Raw genomic sequence first — 25,203 nt, 5'->3', positions numbered from 1 at the left:
GGGTTGCCCATGGGTGGGGGCCTGCTGGCAGGTTGCCCACAGTGCTGGGGGTGGGGGTGGTGGGAGACATGGGTTGGCCATGGGTGGGGGCCTGCTGGCAGGTTGCCCACAGTGCTGGGGGTGGGGGTGGTGGGAGACATGGGTTGCCCATGGGTGGGGGCCTGCTGGCAGGTTGCCCACAGTGCTGGGGGTGGGGGTGGTGGGAGACATGGTTGCCCATGGGTGGGGGCCTGCTGGCAGGTTGCCCACAGTGCTGGGGGTGGGGGTGGTGGGAGACATGGGTTGCCCATGGGTGGGGGCCTGCTGGCAGGTTGCCCACAGTGCTGGGGGTGGGGGTGGTGGGAGACATGGGTTGCCCATGGGTGGGGGCCTGCTGGCAGGTTGCCCACAGTGCTGGGGGTGGGGGTGGTGGGAGACATGGGTTGCCCATGGGTGGGGGCCTGCTGGCAGGTTGCCCACAGTGCTGGGGGTGGGGGTGGTGGGAGACATGGGTTGCCCATGGGTGGGGGCCTGCTGGCAGGTTGCCCACAGTGCTGGGGGTGGGGGTGGTGGGAGACATGGGTTGCCCATGGGTGGGGGCCTGCTGGCAGGTTGCCCACAGTGCTGGGGGTGGGGGTGGTGGGAGACATGAGCAGGTGTGCAGGGTAGTTCCCTGTGGTGTGTGCTGCCTGCAGGGGCCGTGGAGGGTGTACAGGTAATGCCTGGGAGCACACAGCCAAATCGCGTGTGCAACTTCCCGCGCACCCCTCTAATCCACGTTCCCTGCCATATCGCGTGTGGGACTTCCCGCGCGCCCCTGAAATCCACGTACCCGGCCATTTCGCGTGTGCAACTTCCCGCGCACCCCTCGATTCCACGTTCCCTGCCATATCGCGTGTGGGACTTCCCGCGCGCCCCTGAAATCCACGTACCCGGCCATTTCGCGTGTGCAACTTCCCGCGCACCCCTCGATTCCACGTTCCCTGCCATATCGCGTGTGGGACTTACCGCGCGCCCCTGAAATCCACGTACCCGGCCATTTCGCGTGTGCAACTTCCCGCGCACCCCTCTAATCCACGTTCCCTGCCATATCGCGTGTGGGACTTCCCGCGCGCCCCTGAAATCCACGTACCCGGCCATTTCGCGTGTGCAACTTCCCGCGCACCCCTCGAATCCACGTTCCCTGCCATATCGCGTGTGGGACTTCCCGCGCGCCCCTGAAATCCACGTACCCGGCCATTTCGCGTGTGCAACTTCCTGCGCACCCCTCGATTCCACGTTCCCTGCCATATCGCGTGTGGGACTTACCGCGCGCCCCTGAAATCCACGTACCCGGCCATTTCGCGTGTGCAACTTCCCGCGCACCCCTCGATTCCACGTTCCCTGCCATATCGCGTGTGGGACTTCCCGCGCGCCCCTGAAATCCACGTACCCGGCCATTTCGCGTGTGCAACTTCCCGCGCACCCCTCGATTCCACGTTCCCTGCCATATCGCGTGTGGGACTTCCCGCGCGCCCCTGAAATCCACGTACCCGGCCATTTCGCGTGTGCAACTTCCCGCGCACCCCTCGATTCCACGTTCCCTGCCATATCGCGTGTGGGACTTCCCGCGCGCCCCTGAAATCCACGTACCCGGCCATTTCGCGTGTGCAACTTCCCGCGCACCCCTCGATTCCACGTTCCCTGCCATATCGCGTGTGGGACTTCCCGCGCGCCCCTGAAATCCACGTACCCGGCCATTTCGCGTGTGCAACTTCCCGCGCACCCCTCGAATCCACGTTCCCTGCCATATCGCGTGTGGGACTTCCCGCGCGCCCCTGAAATCCACGTACCCGGCCATTTCGCGTGTGCAACTTCCCGCGCACCCCTCGAATCCACGTTCCCTGCCATATCGCGTGTGGGACTTCCCGCGCGCCCCTGAAATCCACGTACCCGGCCATTTCGCGTGTGCAACTTCCCGCGCACCCCTCGATTCCACGTTCCCTGCCATATCGCGTGTGGGACTTCCCGCGCGCCCCTGAAATCAACGTACCCGGCCATTTCGCGTGTGCAACTTCCCGCGCACCCCTCGATTCCACGTTCCCTGCCATATCGCGTGTGGGACTTACCGCGCGCCCCTGAAATCCACGTACCCGGCCATTTCGCGTGTGCAACTTCCCGCGCACCCCTCGATTCCACGTTCCCTGCCATATCGCGTGTGGGACTTACCGCGCACCCCGGTATGCACGCACACGTTTTTCTCTCTGCGCGTGTCTGTGTTTGTGGGTACCCCTTTGTACGTCATTTGTCCAGGAGGGCAACAGTATTGTACATTGGTTATGTCTGTATATAGGTGCTATTTGTTGGCGCGCCTTTTAGCGCACATTTCTTGCAGGCGCAGACACGCTACCGCCTGCTTTCTTGTGGCGGTCGTGTTTGTGCCTGTTTGTGCCTGTGCGCTGCTTTGAGCGTGCGCTTTTTTGCCCTATTCTATTCCATGAATACGTGTTGTATGCGAGCGTGTGGGCGTTCCGCGCACTTGCCTCCTGAACTTTCCCCGTGCCGCCCACATTCTTCCCCATTCCGAGTGTTGTGCCCCATTTTATTCCCCATTCCGAGTGTCCCGCCCTGTGTTCCGCCTACTTTAGAGCTGTGCGCTGCGCTCGGAGTGATGGCGCAGTGGCCGTGGCGCACGACGTTGGTTGACCTGTGCGCCGGCCTGCGCCGCGCGCTTTTTCGGCGCACGTCCTCTGCTTTTCTTGCGCACGGACTTCCATGAATCGACGTGCGCTGGTTTCCCTGCGCTTTGCGCTGATTTTCGGCGCAGCGCACGAATTGGCCCCTCTGCGCCGGGATTTTCGGCGCACATTTATTCCATGAATCGGCCTGTAAATGTCATTCTGATTATTGCACATTTAATGTGCAATAATCAGAATGACATCATGAGTTAAGGAAACTTAGTGTGACTAAACCACATGGGTTTGACTAGACACTGATTTAAACTTAAACTTGATTTAAGCTGTTTTCACTTGTGTGGGTTTCAGACCAGATTATTTTATGTGATGTGATATGATCATTTTTAAATGATGTTTTTTAATGAACTTTGGTTCAACTAATAAAAATTGTATTTTTTTGAGGATCAGAGTAATTTCTGACTATTAGACAGGATACCCATGATTGGCAAACCTCAGACATGTCATCACAATCCCCAACACACATGTCATTTCAACTCGCACACATGAGCCATACCACAGCCATATCGCAACTGCCAGCACCATCCATACACATACAACAGCATGAGCAGCCAAAGGTGAGCCAGACATCACATGCAACACAGGAAGTGCACCACACATGTACACACACCACCACACTTGCATGCATGTGTACACCTCTGCCAAGTGTCGCAGTGTTCAGACGGGCATCCATGTCACATCTGCCAATCAGGCTTCCACATACCGCTGTCACATGCATCCATGTTGCATCACTGTTGCACCCTTGTCAAATACACACACATGCACATGTACACAGTGCTGATACATGCAGCCGAAAACAACATATATGCGTGACATCACGGACATGTCTACTTACATACACATTCATCCAAACATGTGTGCCCACACAACTGCATTTGGCATGCAAGCCTACACACACAAGCACCATCCATGTCTCACACATACCAGCCCTCGCATGTGTTAGCCCCACGGCCCTGTACACCCCCACCCATACCCGACCCCATACAAACAGATGTGCAACCTGCACACTACTGAATAATCACCACACGCACTGCTCACAATCAGGATGCATGTACACTCACTGCTCGACTCCAGACGGGTCTGCCTCTCAAGGACCTGGATGTGGAGCGCTGGGGATATGCGTTCCAGGACCCTCATCTGTTCTTCCGACAAGTGGCCCCGGCGCCCCTTGGCATCCGCTGCCTTCAAGAGGCGCCGGGCCTTGTTCAGGGTCCTGGACCTGAAGTCCTCCCAGCGCTTCTTGACATGTTGTAAGTCGCGGACTGCCACCCCCTCCGCATTGATGGCAGTCACGATGTCAGTCCAGATCCGAGTCCGTCCTTCCTTGTCGGCGCGGGAACTTCCGAAGAGGGCATCATACTGCCCAGGACTTGCTCCACCAGGACACCAACTTCGGTGGCACTGAAGCTGGTGCCCCTCTGCCTCTCTGGCTGGGGGTTGTCAGTGGTCTCAGTTGGTGTTTGCCCCGACATGACAACCCCAGAGGCAGGAGTGGGTGGGCAACTGGGTCCTGGGGCTGGGCTGTGGAGCGATGGAATCCCAGTCGGGAGTCTTCGGTTCCAGCAGGGGTGGTCACAGCAACAGCACCCCTGGCTGATGTGCAGGCAGCAAATGGCAGGGCACGTGGGCAGCAGGCAGTCAGGCAGCAGCAGATGGCAGGTGGGAGCATGCTCGGGGCTCTGGGGGGCAGTAGTTCGGCCTTCTGGGCAGGAGCGTGGTCTTCCGTGTGCTTACGCGTGGCCAGCTTGATACGGAGTGATTTGGCACGTGAAAAACTGCACGTCAGCGTGCAAAACGAGGAAAGGGCCCATGCGCGTAAGTGACGTGACGCGTGTGTGCGTTTCCCTCAGCTCGGGTTAAAGGTGAGCGGGCCCAGCAGTTCGCTGTATGTGCCTTTCGTGGAGACCGACGTGTGTTGCTGCTTCCTGTTGTTTTGCGTGCCATCACAACTTCACAGCTATCAAGGACATATCTCTTCTGCGTCCCCGAAAGCGGACATCAATTCCCCGGGGAAGGTCCCAGCAACCCCTTATAGGGGCCCTTTGGACAGCGTCCTGGCGCCTATGGCGCCAGGCTCATAGAAAACGTCAGTCCTGGCGCCATAGGCGCCAGGCTCATTATGAAAGTGTTTGGGTGCACTTACCTGATGCAGACCATGCTGCAGAAACCCGGCCTCCTTGAGGCCTGAAAGGAACTACTTTACCTGTGGGAATCATTTACCACCCGGGCGTGGTCGGGGAAGGATACATACCTGATTGGAGGAAGGACACATTCTAGGAACTTCTTCCAAGGATATTTAAACCACACCCGATCAGCCACACGTGCTTCGCGTTGTTCTGCATCTAGCAGCTGGACGCTCACTGTGTCTGCTCCTGCATCTTGACTTCTGCCACACCTGCCAGCATCCTGAATCACCTGCAAAGGAAGGGAACAAGAGAACAGAAGAAGGAAAAGGCCTCACCTGCTAAACCTGCATCCCAGAGACATTTCGCCGACAATCCTGAAAAGGAAGACATTTATTTTTAAAACCACATAGCATCAATCGCTGCAGCGCCGCATTCTACTCACCTTTACAGGGCGCCTCCATGTTCTGCAGCGACCATCCGGATTCGCAGTCGCGCCCCCGCGCCTAGGGAGAAAAAGACAAGAACAAAGGTGAGAGAAAGAAGGGAAAAGGGAAGCTAAAACTCCATGTCAAGACTTACCTGTTGGGTCATTCCCTTTTCATTTCGGGTCCGCGCCGCATCCAGGCATTTTCGGACCCCGGCCCCTAAGGGGAAAAAGACATCAGCGTTAATGAGTGAATGAAAAGACATTACCAAAACACTCATTAAAGACTTACCTGATTTCCACAAGGATTTCACCGCTCACCTCGGGTCGGTGCCTGTTCCCCGGCATTCCGTACCCCGGCCCCTATGGGGAAAAAGACACTAGCATTAGAACATTAATGTATGGACACAAGGGGAACCACTTATAGAAAACTTACCTGGAAGCCAAGCAAGTTTGGTTCTCACCCATCCGAAAATCCAGTGACGTAACTGGATACCAACGCGTCCCTGCATCAGAAGCAGGATGGAGAGCTCGTCCTTCCAGACCCTAAGGTGAGACGCTACGGGGAAGCACAGAAGGGTTTTGAGGAGGGTGAGAGGGGTAAGTGGGAGGCCGATTGTATTACCCCGCAGACAGTTAACCCCATATTCTCACCTACAGAAGGATACTTCTGAGAGTCAGACAAGCCAGATCTGGGGCCCGGTCCAGTCCGTCTTCCGAACCCTGCGCATCACCTTAGACGAGGACACAGCAGCGCGAACCAGGCCAGCGCCCCCGTGGGAGTCAGGTGAGCGTTACAGCGTCCTCCTCGTGGCGGGCGTGGTCGGGGACGTGGCCGTGGTGACCAGGGAGTAGGGGGACTCCAGGGTGTCCAGGGCAGCCACAGAGGGGGAAGAGGCAGGGGTGCGCCACTTGAGCACAATGTTGTGCCATGTGTCGGTGCAGCCATGCCACCACCCCCTGTGGTTCCGGGGGATGCAGCTCCTGCATCTGGCACTGGCACCCGTATGACCCGGCGTTCCATCGACTGCCATGGGCCCAAGGGTAGTGGTAGCTGCAGGTGCAGCTGTGGACACCGCCACCCAGGCTCAGGGTCTGCCAGCGCAGGCTGCGTTGGCACTTGAAGAGCCCTTGGTAGATCTCCAACAGGCCAGAGGGGAAACCATAGGGGCTCGTCGGGCTGCTCAGACCAAGACACGTGTCCCTGGGGCAGTCATGTCATCTGCTGCTCCGAACAGCCGGGTGTTGGCAAGTGCAGGGGCAGATGCACCCAACAGCACCCCGGTTGTGAGTCTGCCAACCAGGACCGTTGCGGTCAATGACCCTGCCACAGCTGATGTTGCTGCGCAGGGTCCATTAGTGGGCACCCAGCTGCCACTGACACAAGTCAGGCCTTTGGTCATCCCTCCACCTGCCACTCCCTTGGCTCAATCCACCGAACCCACTGGCCATACTGGTCAGGGCGGCATTAGCCAGCCAGGGTCTGTGCCACAGTCCAAGAGGAGGAAGGTTGCACCTGCAGCACTGGCTGGGACCCCACACACAGCCACGACCTCCTGCACGTCGAGGAAGAAGCCTTTCTGTAAGCAGGAACTGGACTTCCTCGTGGACTACGTGCGGGGCCACAGCCGTGACATGCTAGTGGGTGCCAATAGTCAGACTACGGCTGCCCAACGTGACACTCACTGGAAGCATGTTGCGGAACATGTCAGTTCATTCGGCCATGAGGTGCGCACGGCGCAGGAGTGCAAAAAGCGTTGGAATGACATCAAGCGCAGCACTAAGGCTAAGCGTGCCTCAAATTACAACTTGACTCTGGTGACTGGCGGTGGGCCTGCACCAGAGGAGGAAGAACTCACTCCGCATGAGGCTCTCGCTGCGGAGTTCATACCACCTGAATTGGTCGAAGGAGTGGGAGAGATGCTGGACTTTGATGCCCAGTCCAGTGAGTGCTGATGCGTGTTTGTTGAGGACGTGTGTGTTTCACTTGTGGGGTGTGTTGTGCATGATTGCTGCTACATGTGACGTGTACATGGTTCTGATGTGTAAGTAATGCAATGCTACCGTCATGCATGTCTCCTCTGCCTGCATGCGGGACTCCATGTGGGCATGCTCCCTTGCCCCTCCTCCACCACTCTGCACCCCAGTTCCACCTTTGCACTGGTCTGCTTCAATCTTGCCAATGTGTAGTTTCTTGTTCATGTGTCCTGTGTATATGCTAACTTCCAGCGTAGAAACTGCCAGACATATGCCGTGTGGTACAGCCTTAGTACTCGATGCAGGGTATCCCACTTGTAGTGTGCATGGGTCAGATGTCCCGCAGGGACATGAGTGCCCATTCATGCTCCATGTGCATTGCACGCATGCCCCTATGTGTCCTTGACTGGATGATCACTGTAATATGAGTCCTTGGTTACATACATTGCCTGCCATCTCATCGGCCTCCCCATGTCAACTGTGGCTCAGTCCTGCGTTGCACACATGTTTAGGCTCTGACAATCTGTGTGGCTCACAGGCCTTAGCCTGTTCAATGGCCAATGACTCTGTCCAACTCTTGTTGTGTCTTCTTCACACGTGGGTGGCCTCCGGATTTTTCATCATGTGTCCTGCCCACTGTCCCAGCATCATTTGCAGTGTTGTCATTTGAATCACATTAAGCTGTTGATGCCAGTCAACACTGCATGTCAATACACAGGTGTATGGTCAGCCTTTTGATACCATGCTAGGCATCCCTGCTTTGGTACTGGGGTGGAGGGGTGCTTGGCTTCTAGACATGGTACACAGTGAGTGCACAATGCATGTGATGTCTGAATTTGACATTGCACTGCCTTCACATTTCCTGGCACACACCATGGAGTGCTTGTACATGTAGGTAGTGAGTGGCGTACACATTTCCTGCACTGCATAGACCCACTTCCATGGAAACTGCCACCTTTCAACAGGTCTCATTACAGAAACTATTCAAAGTAGACCCAGCATGCATGCCAGGTCATATGTTGTGTGTCACATGTCTGCCGGATGTCTTTGCTGTCGGTGTGTGTGTGTGTCGTGTGCTTCTGACATGTGTAGTGACCTTTTTCTCTCTATTTTTAGGTGATGACGCAATGGTGTCGGAGGATGGTGTTGTCATGCCAGACACAGGGTTGGTAACACCACATCAACCCGGCACTAGTGGGGGTCGTGGGGTGGTAGGCCACCAAAACCCCCAAGTGCTGCTGTCCATCTTGTCTCTGGCTGCCTATGAGTCCAGCCTTGATGACGACTCTGACGTCCATGTTGAGTTGGATGAGCATCAAGTCCATGTGTCAGGGGTGAGTGATTCCGATGTGGATACTCCTCTGTCTGCGACACCTGCACTGAGGGATCAGACAGTCTTGGTTCCTCTGCCCGTGGTGGATCGGGACACAGGGTCACCCTCCACACCAGTCACTGATGTGCCTGGGACATCACGTCGACGGGGGCATGTAGTCGTGCAGCCGCAGGCGGTGCCAACACAGCGAGGACCCCCGGTCCTTGGGTCCCGCAGGGGTCAAGCCCGGCAACGCGGTCGCCGCGCGCAACCACTGTATACTGAGTGGGAGCAAGACATGACTGCCAATTCCGAACGGCAGGGGGCAGCAATGGAGAACATCGCTGAGAGCATGGAGCGGGTGGCCTGATCTGTGCTCCCCCCTGCTAGGCAGCTGCTTCTCCAGCAGCAGGCGGCACGTTCCACGGCCCGCTCGCTCAGGCTGGGCATGGCGGCCTCAGACAGGGCACGCCAGGCTGAAATGTCGTCTCTGTATCAAGCAATTGCTGCTCACGCAGAGGCGCACATGGATGCCCTGAGGGAGGAGTATGCTTCCCTCAGATCCACTCTTGGTGTCCTTATGATGTCCCAGAGGCAGCAGGTAGAGAGAGGTTTGCACAGCTTGAGCGTACCATCTCGGCTGAGCTACAGGCTTGCCGGGAGGTGCAGCGTTTGTCCAGCCAGGCCTTGCAGGAGGAACTCTGTGTTACACGTGCTACCTTGCAAGAGGAAGAACGTGTATCACGTGAGGTTCTGCATGCAGACCTATGTCACATCGCCACACAGAACCAGGCTTACCTTTCCGGCAGACTTGCTGCCGACGAGGGGCAATCTGCAGCTAGGCATGGCCAGGCTACTGTGCTACGTCCTCCTTTACAGGATGAGCCAGACTCGGACGACCATCTATCTCCCACATAGGTCAGGCTGTGCAGGCGTTGAGCCCATGGAGGATTTTTTTTTTTGGCTCAGCATCATCGCATGTGGATGTTGAGCAGCACCCTGTACCTCCCCCCTCCTGGGTGCCTCCCCTCCCCCCAGGTCGTATGTGGCCATTTTTGATTTTTCTTTTAGTTTAGTTAGTTAAGTTTCTGTTTGATAGTTAGTTTAAATAGTTAATGTAGGTTTTCCATTGTTAGTGTAATTAGTTAATAGCTGAGTTAGTTTAAAATTGCTAGTCTATTGTGCTTTCATGTGACGGTGCGGTGCTTTGTGGATTTTGAAGGCATCCACTGTCTGTTCCAGCTGGGCCCTTCATGGTTGTCTTGTGTATGTGTTTGCTGCTTGGGGTCCTTGACTCACATATGCCACTCCTGCCTCCCTTATCCATGGGCTCGCAAGGATGGTTCGGTGTTACAGAATATTACACAAGGGCTTTGGACTGTCATATCTGTGGCATGTCTGGTGATGTGTGACTTGTGTTGACACCCCTAGTGGGGATGATTTAGGTGTCATTGTCCACTGTTCAGCTTTTGCTAGATGGGGTGTGTCATGATTAATGTGTACATTGATTGCTATGCATTGTGTAGTATGTTTCATATCTTTCCTGTACACGTGCTTGTTGCAATTCATGCTGTAGATAGTGTTCCACACTTTGGAGGTGAAAGACGGACTGATGGTGTGATTTGTGATGTGACTCTCTGACATGGTCAAGTAATGAGATGCCTGATGAGACACACACAGATGACTTTGAAGCATTAATCATGTGTTTCATGCTCTTTCTGCAGGGGGATGAACCTCCAGAGCACCTTTGCCAGCAGACATGGCCCATTGGGCGACGGAATTCTGGACCCGTTTGTTGGTGCCCACATGCACATGGGTGCACAAGCAGAGGCACAGTGATTGCAGACCCATATTCTAGAACTGCTGACATATTCCAAGGAACTCCAGGCAAGGTGAGCATCACAGGGGGGCCACGACACAGCAAAGCTTGCACCAGGCGAGTTGCACATGCAGGCTTAGTCACAGCACTTCGGGTGAGCTTAGACGAATATTGGTGTTGAAGCACACAATGCAGCTTAGATGTGTTTGTGGACTGATGGCTGTTGATAGTAGGGTTGTCTGGGACACATGCAGGGGCAGTGGCACATACCCTCCGGTACACCAAGGTCCATTGAGGCACTTGTATCAACCATGTAGCCTTCCGAGACATGGAAAGGGGCAGCTCACAGGGACATACAGCAAGGGACATACTCGGGTGCAGTGCATGTCTTTTCCACGTACTTCATGATAAATGCACTGCCAACTTTGTCATGATGTATGCAACTTGCTCTGTAGTCATGGCTTGCTATATGGGTCTGTCTGCTTACCCAGGGAACATTGCATGTTGTGTGAATTGTGACACATTGGTGTTCCATTTGCCACGCACCCACCCGCGGCTGACTTACTGCATTGACTGTGTATGACCCGTCACAGGGTTGATGTTATATATGGGTACGAAGCATCGACCACAGATTGTCTGTTTGTAGAGTAGTTTGTTGCTATGGGGCATGTTTGGTGTTGTGTTTTTGTGTAATTGGCACATACAGGTTGTTGACTGTGGCTCTCTTTGCAGCATTGCAGTGCTCCTGTAACCGGACCTGAGAGTGCGCAGGCAGGAGGCCAGCACTCAAAACCAGAACTAAGTGTCATGTTGTTTTTCTTTCGAACTGCTCTGCATAGGCTTGCTGGGGAGTGTACTGATGCATGGATGTATGTGTGGTTCAATTTGGTATGTTTTTTCTCCCTAATCACCCGTGATCCTATGCACTTTTGAAACCTGTACCCTCTACCCGGTGTTCCTGCTTCCCGTACCTATCCAAACAACGTTCCCTGACCCTCTTTCCCCATTGGGGTTGCGGATGCCTGTGTAAACCCCGAACTTGCAGGCGCCAAAACCCTAGAGGGGGTGGTTGGTTCGTACCACTCCTGAGCCTGCACTACAGAAGGCCATGACAATGATGTCCAAGTTTGTTTGGATTGTGTATGTGTTCATGCAGGTTGTACATTTTCGTGCATTCCCTAGTTTCATGTGTCATTCCCCCTCCCCTATCCTGCCACTCATTCCAGTCATCCAGTGTCAACACCTGTCCCGACTGCATATCCCTGAAACTCCTTCCCCACCAGGGTCTCAGGGGCCTGTGTGAGTTTGACCTTGCAGGCACCCGGGACATGGTGGGGGTGGTGTTTCGTGACACTCCCGCGCCTGTACAGGGGACCTGTGACAGTACACATCCATTCATGGTGCATCATCCTATGTCATGTACCACACATGACTCACATCCTGTCGTGACATTGTTTTGCTGTGCTACCTTGGTTGTTGCATCATTGTGGTAGTACTTGGCCTTTGTGAGGTACTGCTACGTCAAGTCATCTACTGGAGGGTGTTCGGGTTCGTTTTTATGCCTTGGATTTTGTGATTTTGGAAATGAGTGTGGATTCTGAGGGTTCAGGCATCTTTTTACACACAAGGTGGGAGATGGTGACGAAGGGTAAAGGTGATCCTGTGGCCAGGTGGAATTGAGGGTTGGGGACTCCATGACCCAGGTGCAGTTGTTCAGTGGGTCATGGTCATTTGTGAGGGAGGGGGGGTTGTTGTTGATAGTTGCCTTGCCCTGCAGTGTGATGGGAACTCTGACATAGTAATGATGGTATCCTATGTACATGTTGTGTTCTGCTGATCAATGCCTGTTCATGTGTTGTGTTTTCCTTTCAGGTGCGAGGGGATAGTTGTGGTTTGACATGCTGGGGTGTACACATGGTGGATGTTCACATGTGATGTGTAGGGAACACTGATGGTCACTTGAGTGCACATGCATATGTGGAGTGCATGTCCTTGCAGAACCACACACTTGCACTCTGATGCACTACATGTACTCCCACCCTTGCATATCCACTTGTACACTGTTTGCCTTCTCGTGCCCACTGTGTCCCGGCAGCACATGTTCTGTGATCGATTATGGATCCAGTACATGCCTAATTTGATGTTTGATGTGGTCTGTCACTTAGATGTGATGCTCAGGGTGTGCATCACACACAATGGCTGTTCACTGTGCTGTGCGCTGAGCAGTGTGATGCAGGAGTAGGACATTGCACACATGAGCTGCAGTGTTGATTTTGCAATGCATAATGTGCATGTAGACAGGCATTCATTGTTATGTTACGTCTACGACTGTTGTAATGCATTTGGAAATGACTTATTTTGGGTGGGAGATTTTGTTGGTCTGTCATTTCATCTGATTCCGGGTCAGGCATCATTGTCCGATGCCACTGTACATTTAGGACATGGCAATGTGTAGCTTATCGTTACTGTGTTGGTGTATGGGTCTTGCTTGCCATGTCATGTTGATGTTTGGGAGGGTTTGAGTGACATGACAGTGATGGCCATGGCCTGTTTTGCAGGTGTGTGTGATGCACACCTTCATGTCCGGGTCATCCGCTTCTCAGAGCAACTAGCTGGGGGTAGATTTCTCTCCGCAGCAGGGCCCTCCCCCTGGAACAGACTTCCTGCCTGACTTGAACTTGAGGGGAACCATCTCCAGTTCTGGAAGCACCACAAGACCTTCCTCTTTGCTTCTGCTTACTCTCTGCCTCTCCCTTGCAGAATTCTTCACTGGAACTGCACAGGAGCTGCAACTGGGCCACTCTCACCGACCTCGGTCCCTGGCCCAGCCACTCTCCACTTGCACTGCCTCCCTGGCAACCCCTGCACTGCAGTACTGTCTCTATATCCCTACAGCCCTCCCTTCCCAGCACTTGTCTGCACTTACCTTTGCAGTTGCCACCAGCCGACCTATGTATTATTTTTTGGGGCTACTTCCCCTGTACTGTACTCCCCCCCACCCTCCCCTTGCACTTTTCCCTTCCCCCTACCCCTGCACTTGCACGATCTCAATGACACCTGGCCTAGTAGTACCGTTGTCTGTCTTCCCTTGTTCCCCCCTCCCTGCCTCATTGCGCCTTGAAATACTTGTGTATGGCCCATATCATGTCATATGTCATATGTGTGTCTTTTGGTCAAACAGGATAGCTTGTGTTTAAGTAGCTAGGGATGCAGAGAATGTGGCACTTCCATGGCAACTATCTCAGGGTGGTAGGGTTGTGACAGTTGACTGTCTCTTTATCATCATCGATTGTCACCTGGTATGTGCCAGGCCTGTGTGCACTCCGCAGGGGTGGGAGTTTAGGTGAAAAATGTGGCCAAAAGCTGGGTCCAGGCTTCCTCGCCACGTGCCCTGTCCCCTCCCATGGGCAACGCCTGTGCCTGTGGTTGGGGATGTGGGGGCACCACCATGTCCACCGGGACGCCCTTCCGTGTTGCAACATTGTGCAGGACACATGCTGCCACAATGATCCTGCACACTACTGGTGGTGCATAGAGTAGTTGCCCACCAGAGCGGTCAAGAGAGCGGAAACGTGACTTGAGCACTCCGAATGTGCGCTCCACTATGCCCCTGGTTGCAATATGGGCGGCGTTGTATCTTACCTGGGGTGGTGTGGTGGGGTTCCGGATTGGCGTCATCATGTGGTTGCTCAGAGGGTAGGCACTGTCCCCTGGGGAGGTGATAATAGTTGAGATCATTAGGGTTTGGATATTTGTCTGTGTGTGACTTGCATGCATGTGCAAGGGCATTTGTACTGACCTAGGAGCCATGTGTCGCCATGCTGCCCAGCTTCCAGGGCCCGGCTCAAGGCGGACATTCTGTATATGAAACTGTCATGGGTGGAGCCAGGGTAGTTTGCATAGACAGAGGTGATGATTCCCTTTGCATCACATACCACCTGTACATTGATGGAATGCCAGTGCTTGGGGTTTCGGTAGATGTGCTCAATGGCCCTAGGTGGACGTAGGGCCACATGGGTGCAATCTATGGCACCGAGCACTTTGGGGAAGTGTGCCACCCTGAAAAAATCCAGGACAACGGCCTGCCTTTCTGCGGGTGTTCTGGGCATGTATATGTGCCTGCGGACTGAGGGGCGCGCTGTCATGATTGCCAGTACCTGGTGTAGGCAGCATGACTGCGTGGCCTGTGAGACCCCCCCCACTATGGCAGTGGTCCGCTGAAATGACCCAGTGGCCAAAAAATGCAGGACATAGAGCAGCTTCTCCAAGGGGCTCAATGCTTGGGAGCAAAGGGTGGGGGATGTGAGGTCATCTTCCCACTCCCTGACCAGGTCTAGGATGATATGGGGTGGAAACCTATACCTGCCGTAGACCTGGTCGTCAGGCATCCCAAAAAGGCTTGTCCGTGGTGCGAAAATGCATGCCCTGGCTATTCTCCTCCTCCTGCGGTGTCCCACGATCAGTGCAGCGACAAATGGGGCATTCATCGTAGCTGTATATACGCGTTTGTTGTTTGCGCTCACTTTTATGCTGTGCGCGGGGACGCCTCCGCCTGCCTTCGTGTGGGCGGACGCGTTGACGCCTGTGCACGTCTTTTGCCGTGCGCGGTTTCCCGTATTCGGATACGTGGTAAGACTGTAGGTCCGACTGTCATCGCATGTGATCGGAGGGGAGTGAGCGTACACACGATTGGCCTGGGTACGTGTGTTTCGGGGTGCGCGGGAAGTTCCACACGGGATTAGCCTGGGTACGTGTGTTCCGGGGTGCGCGGGAAGTTCCACACGCGATTAGCCTGGGTACGTGTGTTCCGGGGTGCCGGGAACTTTCACACGCGATTGGTGGAAATCCACGTGTGTTCTGTCATCACGTGCAATGAGGGAAACACCCGTGCGCGTCACGTCACAGACGCGCTCACGCGCTAAGGACCTTTGGGCCAATGAAATCTCATATGCGTGCTGCCGTGCATACGCGCTAAGGGCCTTTCCTCGTATTACACGCGGACGTGCAGTTTTCCACGCGCGCTGAAATGCCCATGCACATCTGTACGCGTCACGTCACAGGGGCGCTTGCGCTTGAGGGGCCTTCTGTCCAATGAAAATGCGTATGCGTGCAGACGCGCTTACGCGTTAAGGGCCTTTCCTCGAATTACACGCTGACGGGCAGATTTTTCACGTGCCAAATCACTCCGTATCAAGCTGGCCACGCGTAAGCACACGGAAGACCATGCTCCTGCCCAGAAGGCCGAACTACTGCCCCCCAGAGCCCGAGCACGCTCCCACCTGCCATCTGCTGCTGCCTGACTGCCTGCTGCCCACGTTCCCTGCCATTTGCTGCCTGCACATCAGCCAGGGGTGCTGTTGCTGTGACCACCCCTGCTGGAACCGAAGACTCCCGACTGGGATTCCATCGCTCCACAGCCCAGCCCCAGGACCCAGTTGCCCACCCACGCCTGCCTCTGGGGTTGTCATGTCGGGGCAAACACCATCTGAGACCACTGACAACCCCCGGCCAGAGAGGCAGAGGGGCACCAGCTTCAGTGCCACCGAAGTTGGTGTCCTGGTGGAGCAAGTCCTGGGGCAGTATGATGCCCTCTTCGGAGGTTCCCGCGCCGACAAGGAAGAACGGACTCGGATCTGGACTGACATTGTGACTGCCATCAACGCGGAGGGGTGGCAGTCCGCGACTTACAACATGTCAAGAAGTGCTGGGAGGACTTCAGGTCCAGGACCCTGAACAAGGCCCGGCACCTCTTGAAGGCAGCGGATGCCAAAGGGCGCCGGGGCCACTTGTCGGAAGAGCAGATGAGGGTCCTGGAACTCATATCCCCAGTGCTCCACGTCCAGGTCCCTGAGAGGCAGACCCGTCTGGAATCGAGCGGTGAGTGTACATGCATCCTGATTGTGAGCAGTGCGTGTGGTGATTATTCAGTAGTGTGCAGGTTGCACATCTGTTTGTATGGGGTCGAGTATGGATGTGGGTGTACAGGGCCGTGGGGCTAACACATGCGAGGGCTGGTATGTGTGAGACATGGATGGTGCTTGTGTGTGTAGGCTTGCATGCCAAATGCAGTTGTGTGGGCACACATGTTTGGATGAATGTGTATGTAAGTAGACATGTCCGTGATGTCATGCATGTATGTTGTTTCGGCTGCATGTATCAGCACTGTGTACATGTGCATGTGTGTGTATTTGACAAGGGTGCAACAGTGATGCAACATGGATGCATGTGACAGCGGTATGTGGAAGCCTGATTGGCAGATGTGACATGGATGCCCGTCTGAACACTGCGACAGTTGGCAGAGGTGTACACATGCATGCAAGTGTGGTGGTGTGTGTACATGTGTGGTGCACTTCCTGTGTTGCATGTGATGTCTGGCTCACCTTTGGCTGCTCATGCTGTTGTATGTGTATGGATGGTGCTGGCAGTTGCGATATGGCTGTGGTATGGCTCATGTGTGCGAGTTGAAATGACATGTGTGTTGGGGATTGTGATGACATGTCTGAGGTTTGCCAATGCCACTCATGTACAACTGTCATGTGTGTATGTGTCCATTGTACAGTGCCCTGATGTCTGTGTTTTGTTTCTCCCTGTCTGCAGCGTCAACTGATGAAGAGGTCGGAGAAGGTGCTGTGGAGCACAGTGGCGGGGATCCCACCGCCAGCCGGAGACGCAAGGCTCGGCTCCCCTCCCATGTTGTGATCTCGTCGGGGAGTGAGGACTCCGGTGCCGCGTCCCAGGCCGCAGCTGCCGGGGGGAGGTCCAAGAGGTGGAGGTTGGAGTAGGACTCCTCAGCAGCAGAAGGGGCAGCTGGGACCCCACAGGGCCCAACAGGGGAAGATGGCACGGAGTCATCCAGGTTGGTGGGGGGTTTGGTGGAGGAGGAGGCCGTGCAAGCACCAGAGACGGGGTCTGGAGGTGGGGATCCCACTGGTGCTAGTGGTGAAGTGCAGGACCAGGGACAGGAGGCAGCACAGGCCGCCGCGGATGTGCATGTGTGCAATCCTGTCCCTGATCCTGTCCCTGCATCATCTTGCACCAGCAGGGATGCCTACGTCCAGACCCGTTTTCAGGCAGGGGATGAGCTCACGTCAACTGGCCTTCCTCTGTCTGCGGACGTGGCTATCCGGGTCCGGGTTGAGCCTGTCCTGGCTGGTGTGGCGTTGCGTCAACGGGCCATGCGAGGTGACCTGCCGTCTTTTCATGAGGAGACTGCACGTCATCTCGAATGGCTCGTTGACCACGTCAGCCTGCTGGGACAGGTCACCCAGGCCGGATTCCTCCGAATGATGGGGCTTGCTACGACCCCCTCCTCAACTGGACCCCCTACGCGCCAGTCATCCTCCGTGCCATCTTCCCACCCATCAGTCACCTGGGTGCCCTGTGGAGCTGCCTCTGACGGTGCGGCCAGGCTGGTGGAGGAGGCATCCCTGCCACAGTCGGGAGTCGGACGTCCAGCAGGGGTGGCCAAATCTACGACAGCACCCCAGCCGGCAGAGGATGTGCAGGCAGCAGGGGGCAGTGCACGGGCAGAGGCACAGCAGCAGCAGCAACGTGGTGGGAGCCATGAAGGCTCGGGGCCTTCAACATCGGAGGGGCAGGCATCGGCCGGAGGGCAGGAGGACCCAGGACAGAGAGTGTCTTCCGTGTGGCAGCGGTTGGGCCACGCCATAGATGCAGAGCGGCAGCGGGCGGAAGAGGCACGGCTCACAATGGTCAGGGCGGAGAACTCCATGCGGAGGGCCCTGAGGCGGGCCGGGTGCCTCGAGGCAATCCGCAGGGGTTTGGAGGTGGACTCGTCAACGGCCCTGCGGACCCTTGGGGCCATGGAGGAGGACCGCCTCCGGGACATTGAGGAGGAGTTCGATGATGCCCTGGCCCGGGACATCCACAAGTGAGCCGTGAAATTAGCCCGCTGCCCTTGTACATAGTTATGTAGGTAGTGTTAGGTTTCATTTTTGTTTTGATTTTATTTGGACCTTTCGGACATTGGCCACATATTTGTATATAGTTTATTTTATTAGTTAGTGTAGTTAGATAGGTTTCCTTTCTTTTGTTGGGATAATGGACCCTGGCTTGTTCCCATGTACATAGTTCACTGTTGGATTGTATTTATTTTTTCACATTTTAACCATGGAGCAATGGCTTTCTTTTTTATTTCCCATTGGATTTTGTTTTGTGGACATTGACTTTGGACAACATTACTTTGGAATTTTATTTTTGGTTTTGCTTTTTTTCACGGACATGCTTCTTTCAATTTTTGTACATTCACATTTCTGTTTCTTCATTTTTGATTCTAGTTATGTTTGCTTTAATACATATTTTTTTTGGTGAACTTCAATGTGTGGTATCTCATTGGTTTCATGCATTTCATGATATGTGTTTTGAGATTCACTGCCACCCATTGGGTGTATGTGAGGGAAATGTGTTTGTTTCGGAACTTGCAATTGGTGTTCTGTGATGTAATTGCAAATTTTGAGTGGGTGGATGCAATACTCGGGTGGGTGTTTTGCATTTGGAGGCTGACCATAGGGACCAGGGATTTAGATTGTGATGACATGTTGGCTGGGGAACATGAGTTGCACATGGGTGGGGGCCTGCTGGCAGGTGCCCCACAGTGCTGGGGGGTGGGGGTGGTGGGGAACATGAGTTGGGCATGGGTGGGGCCTGCTGGCAGGTGCCCCACAGTGCTGGGGTGGGCGTGGTGGGAGACATGGGTGGGGGCCTGCTGGAGGCTGCCCCTGCACTGCTGGGGTTGGGGTGGTGGGGAACATGAGTTGGACATGGGTGGGGGCCTGCTGGCAGGTGCCCCACAGTGCTGGGGTGGGGGTGGTGGAGGCTGCCCCTGCACTGCTGGGGGGTGGGGGTGGTGGGAGACATGGGTGGGGGCCTGCTGGAGGCTGCACCTGCACTGCTGGGGGTGGGGGGGTGGGGAAGATGAGTTGGACATGGGTGGGGGCCTGCTGGCAGGTGCCCCACAGTGCTGGGTGGTGGGGGTGGTGGGAGACATGGGTGGGGGCCTGGTGGAGGCTGCCCCTGCACTGCTGGGTGGTGGGGGTGCTGGGAGACATGGGTGGGGGCCTGGTGGTGGGTGCCCCTGCACTGCTGGTGGGTGGGGGTGCTGGGAGACATGGGTGGGGGCCTGGTGGAGGCTGCCCCTGGTGGCTGGGGGTTGGGGGTGCTGAGAGACATGGGTGGGGACCTGGTGGTGGGTGCCCCTGCACTGCTGGGGTGTGGGGGTGCTGGGAGACATGGGTGGGGGCCTGGTGGAGGCTGCCTCTGCACTGCTGGGGGGTGGGGGTGGTGGGAGACATGGGTGGGGGCCTGGTGGTGGGTGCCCCTGCACTGCTGGGGGGTGGGGGTGCTGGGAGACATGGGTGGGGGCCTGGTGGAGGCTGCCCCTGGTGTCTGGGGGGTGGGGGTGGTGGGAGACAAGGCTGGGGGCCTGGTGGAGGCTGTCCCTGGCGGCTGGGGCGGGACCCGCTAGGGCGCCCCCGTGTTACGACACATAGGGTGCGGTGTAACACACATAGAAAAACATATGAGACCCTATGGAGTAAAAGACCCCATAGCCCATCAAACACATTGACATTTCAAAGGAATTACACACATACATGTCCAAGAGTGGGAGAAAAGAGTCTCACTCTTGGCAGGATGGAAAAAAAAACAACTCCAGAAATCCAGCAAAGCTGCTGGGGGACTCACTAGGTTAGGAAATTCAGCCTAAACAGAGAATTCTCCCTAACACTCGCCCCCCCAGACTAAGGGACAGGAGGGACTCCTGGATGAATCTCATACCTCTAGTCGATGACATACATCCTAGAGAGACCATCAGCATTTTGGTGGTGTCACCCTGACCTGTGCTCAATGGTGAAATCAACCCCTTGCAGGCAGATCAACCATCTCAATAGTTTTGGGTTCTCCCCTTTCATTTGCATTAACCATTTCAAGGGTTGGTGGTCAGTCTGAATAACAAAAGTAGAACCATACAAGTACGGCCTAAACTTCTTCAGAGCCCACACGATAGCAAAGCACTCTCTTTCGATTGTTGCCCACCTTGTTTCAGGATCCTTCAGCTTGCGGCTGATGAAGCAAACGGGGTGCTCCCTACCTTTCCCATCCAGTTGACTGAGTACGGCATCTATCCCTACATTGGAAGCGTCTGTCTGCACAATGAAGTGTTGGCGGTAATCAGGAGCTCTGAGTACTGGGGCTTGGCAAAGAGCCTGTTTCAGGTTTTCAAAAGCCTGATTGCACTCCTCGTTCCATTTAACCTTTTTAGGAAATTTGGGCGAGGAGATGACATTCAGTGGAGAAGCTATGGTCCCATAGTTCTCTATGAAATTCCTGTAATACCCAGTGAGGCCTAGGAAGGCTCTCACCTGGGTTTGAGTAGTCGGTGTTGTCCAATTTTGCACAGCTTCAATTTTACTGAGCAAAGCCCTTATTTCTCCACCGCCTACCTCATGCCCAAGATAGACTACCTCACTCTGTCCAATTTGGCATTTACTTGCCTTTATGGTCAGATTGGCTCGTCCAAGAGCCTGCAAAACATCTCTCAGGTGGATTACATGTTCTTCCCAGGAATTGCTGAACACTGCGATGTCATCCAAGTATGCCATGCAGAAGTACTCCATCCCATTCAGAACCTGGTTTACCATCCGTTGAAACGTAGCAGGTGCATTCTTCAGTCCGAAAGGAATTACCTTAAACTGGTATAAGCCAACGGGGGTAGAAAATGCAGTTTTCTCCTTGGCATGGTCTGTCAGGGCTATTTGCCAATAGCCTGACGTCAAGTCAAATGTGCTGAGGAACTTGGCGGCGCCAAGTTTATCCACCAACTCATCTGTTCTTGGCAAAGGGTGGGCATCAGTCGTGGTGACATTAAGAGCTCAATAATCCACGCAGAATCTAAGTTCTTTAGATCCGGCCTTTGGTACTAACACAACTGGGCTAGACCATGGACTAGTAGAGGGCTCTATTACCCCGAGATCAAGCATCTTGCTGACCTCACCTTTGATGTGGGTTTGTACGTTTTCTGACATGCGGTATCCTCTGCTTTTGACCGGCAGACAGTCACCAGTGAGTATGTCGTGCTGGCCCCAAGGGGTCAAGCCTGGTGAAAGCAAGAACAGAGAGGCAAACTGATTCAACATAGATTTGCACTCTTCTTGTTGCTCGGGTGTCAGATTGGAGGAGAGATTCACTCCTTCAATTTTTTCATCTAAAGGTAAGCCTCTGAGGAGATCCGGAAGAGCTTCACTCTCTTCGTCTTCCTCGGATGATGCTAGAAGAAACGCTCCTACATCAGGTCATGAGACATACGCTTTAAGTCGGTTGGTGTGAAAGACTGTCGGAGCCTCCTTGGGATTGCCCAAGTCCACCAGATAGTTAACCTCTCCGAGTTTACCCACTACTCGGTAAGGTCCCATCCACTTATCTTGGAAGGCCCTCTGCCTTATTGGGATCATAACGAGAACGAGCTGGTCTTGAGCGAACTCAACCATGTTAGCCTTTTGGTCGTGCCAGTGCTTGACCAATGCTTGTCCAGCTTTCAAGTTATCGCTTGCTTCCGTCATCATGTGCGACATTCTCCTCCGGAGACCTATCATGTAGTCAGTCACTCTGACTGGCTTGGGGGAAGGAGCACTCTCCAACCCCTCCTTAATCAGGGCCAATGGACCTCTGACGGGATGACCATAGAGTAGTTCGAAGGGAGAGTAACCTACTCCATCCTGAGGGACTTCTCTATAAGCAAAGAGAAGGCATGGCAATAGAAGGTCCCACTTACGCTTAAGGGGTTCCTCTAGAGCACCTATCATGCTCTTCATGGTTGGGTTGAACCGTTCTACCAACCCATTGGTTTGTGGGTGGTAAGCCGTTGAGAACTTGTAAGTTACTCCGCAGGTTTTCCACATGGCTTTCATGTAGTGGACATAAAGTTTGACCCCGGTCAGAGATTACTTCCTTAGGAAACCCGACCCTGGTAAAAATACCAAGGAGGGCCTTAGCCACAGCCGGAGCTGTAACAGTCCTCATAGGAATTGCCTCAGGATACCTAGTAGCATGGTCTACTACAACAAGTATAAACCTGTTGCCTGAGGAGGTTGGAGGATCAAGGGGACCAACAATGTCCATCCCTACTCTCTCAAATGGGACTCCCACAACCGGGAGAGGCACTAACGGTGCCACGTTCTTGGATCCAACCTTACCAGAGATCTGGCAGGTGTGGCAGCTCCTGCAGTGTTTTTCTACTTCGGCCCCCATCTTTGGCCAATAGAAGTAGAGCGAGAGCCTTTCCTTAGTCTTCTTGAAACTCAAGTGACCAGCCAAAGGAATCTCGTGGGCTAACTGCAAGAACTGTGGCCTGTTCTCTTGGGGTACTACAAGGCGTTTGTAGTCTCCAGGTGCAGACTTGGTCGGTTCACTGTAGAAGAGGCCATCTTCCCAGTGCAACCTGTATTTCCCAGGCTCTTGCCCTTCAGCCTGAGTTTCTGCCTGATGGCGAAGACCTTCCAGAGTTGGACATTCTCTCTGGACCTTACTGAAGTCTGCCCTGCTGGGTCCACCTTCTGCCAATAAAGACTGCAGCTCAGGATGGTCAACAGGATCCAGATCTCCAATGAGTTCCTGGCCTTCCATTAGCTCTTCCTCAGAGTCTAATTCTACCACGCAGGGTTGTACCTCCCTCTCAGCCTCGGCTGGAGGTGGAGTTACAGGTGTGACGTTGGACAACCGTGGGGAAGTCCGTGTCGGCTGCACTGGAATGCTGGCGGCTGGTTTCGGGATAGAAGTCTTAGGTTTCCCCTTCGCTTCTGATTTCTTGGAGACAGCGGCCGACAATTCCAGTGGAGCAGGAGTGATTTCTTTCTTCATCATCTTCGGGAGAGTACCGCGCATGGTCCTCTCTCGTGCGGGTCTGGTTAGCTCATGTAACCGTTTACTAGGAGGTCTGGGAGTATGCGATACAACTCCGAGAGTTTTCAAATCGTTACCCAACAGTACGCGTCCTGGTACCTCACTCTCTATGCTGACAGGTATCTTCACAGTCATGTCGTTACACTGGATGAGAACTGGTAATTGGGGAAGCATCTGCACAGGCCCTCCAGCTAACTTGGTGAGGCGTTTGGGTGCCTTAGCAACATCCTCAGCCTGAAAAAACGATTTATCCACCACAGTTATGCTGGCCCCAGTGTCCCTAATGGCAGGAGTCTCCTGACCATTCACCTGGACACTGTCCTTATAATACTCTTTAGTATTATCGGGGATAGAATTATAGACATCTAAATTCTGTTGTTCCCACAACCCCAGAGATACTAAAGAAACGCTGGCTGAGACTCCAATGGGTTCGTCTTTTAGCAGTAGAAAGTGTCCACTTGCCATTTGGACTTCCTCCTCTGGAGCGAAGGCTAAGGAGACAAGCTGGACCCCTGAAGGTTTACCCTTACATCTGGGATCTCCTTTCACGTGGTCAGTCGAGCCACAAACAAAGCATTTACCGAATGCTTTCTGGAATGGTGGCTTGTTCTGACCTCCTTCCGGTTTGGCACCAGAAGACACACTATTCTGCTGTGGTTTTCCCGGTGGCTTACCCTTCTGGTTTTGTTTGGGGCCCTCTTTGGAATGTGAGTTATTCGAATTCTCTTTTGAGTCTTTTTTAGGCTGTTTTCCCTCATCCTTTTTCTGAGTTGCCCCAGAATCCTTATGAGTAGCCCTGTTGGCAACCCACAAGTCAGCAGCCTTAGCTAGTGCCCTGGAATCCAATTCCTTCGAATCAGCCAAGTGCTGTCTGAGCTCAGGAGAAAAGGCATCATAAATAGACTCCAACATAAAAATATTTCTCATACCCTCATAAGTGTTCACTTTGTAACCTTAATCCATCCCTCTAAGTTTTTCAACCCTTCACTCACCCAGGTAGCCCAAGGGGTACCATCATGCTTTTTGAGGGTTCTAAACCTCTTAAGATACTGGGAAGGGGTCTTCCCGAATCTAGCTATCAAAGCTAGTTTCACACTTTCGTAATCCGTCTTATCCGCCTCCCCCAACTCCATTACCACATCAGTCGCAACAGGAGGGAGCCTAGAAAACAACCAGGGAAGCAACGCATTCCCGGTGATGTCCTGGAGCCCATGATTGTATTCAAACAGTTTCAACCAATCCAACACATCCAATCTCGGTTCATACATACCCACTAATTCCTTCGGCATCCGGGGTCTTTTGGGACTGGAGCTCCTAGAGGAACCAGAGGAGAGAGAGAAGCATTTTCCATAGACAACTTTTTCATTTCTAACTCGTGATTAAGTTCTATTTCTCTGAGTCTTAACTCAGCTAGCTTCTGCTCAGCCTGGGCATTCATCCATCTGAACTCGAGCTCTTGGTTTCGTTCAGATTGAGCCAAGAACCGTTTATATTCTAATTCGAGCTTCATTTTTTCAAGTTCAAAATAAGCAGGGTTACTTGTGGGACCTGGTATGGGCCCCGTAGGCACAGCTGGTAAGGCAGGTAGAGGTGCGGGGAAGACAGTTTCGTTAGCCTCTCCGTCCTCGTCAGCCTCTTCATCGCTATTATCAGAATTACGATTCAGATCAACACCATTACTGTCGTCTACATTCGCTGGGGAGAGTGGTTCCTCTGAACCAGTACCCAGACTTTGGTTCGCCAGCAATCTCTCTATTAGTTCTAACTTCTTGCCTCTTACAGAAAGATTCTCTTGCCTACAGAGAGCTCGCAAACTCTCAGTATTTTCACCTGACAAGGATTCTTGACTGTAAGTTTCCATCGTAGACATGTTTGTGAAAGATGCTTTTTAGTGCTAAGCTTTGTGGTTAGTTATCCTA

This window comes from Ambystoma mexicanum, chromosome 6q (genome assembly GCF_040938575.1).
Source record: "Ambystoma mexicanum isolate Mex_15411 chromosome 6q, UKY_AmexF1_1, whole genome shotgun sequence".
NCBI classification, from domain to species: domain Eukaryota; kingdom Metazoa; phylum Chordata; class Amphibia; order Caudata; family Ambystomatidae; genus Ambystoma; species Ambystoma mexicanum.
This window is presented reverse-complemented; position numbering follows the sequence as displayed.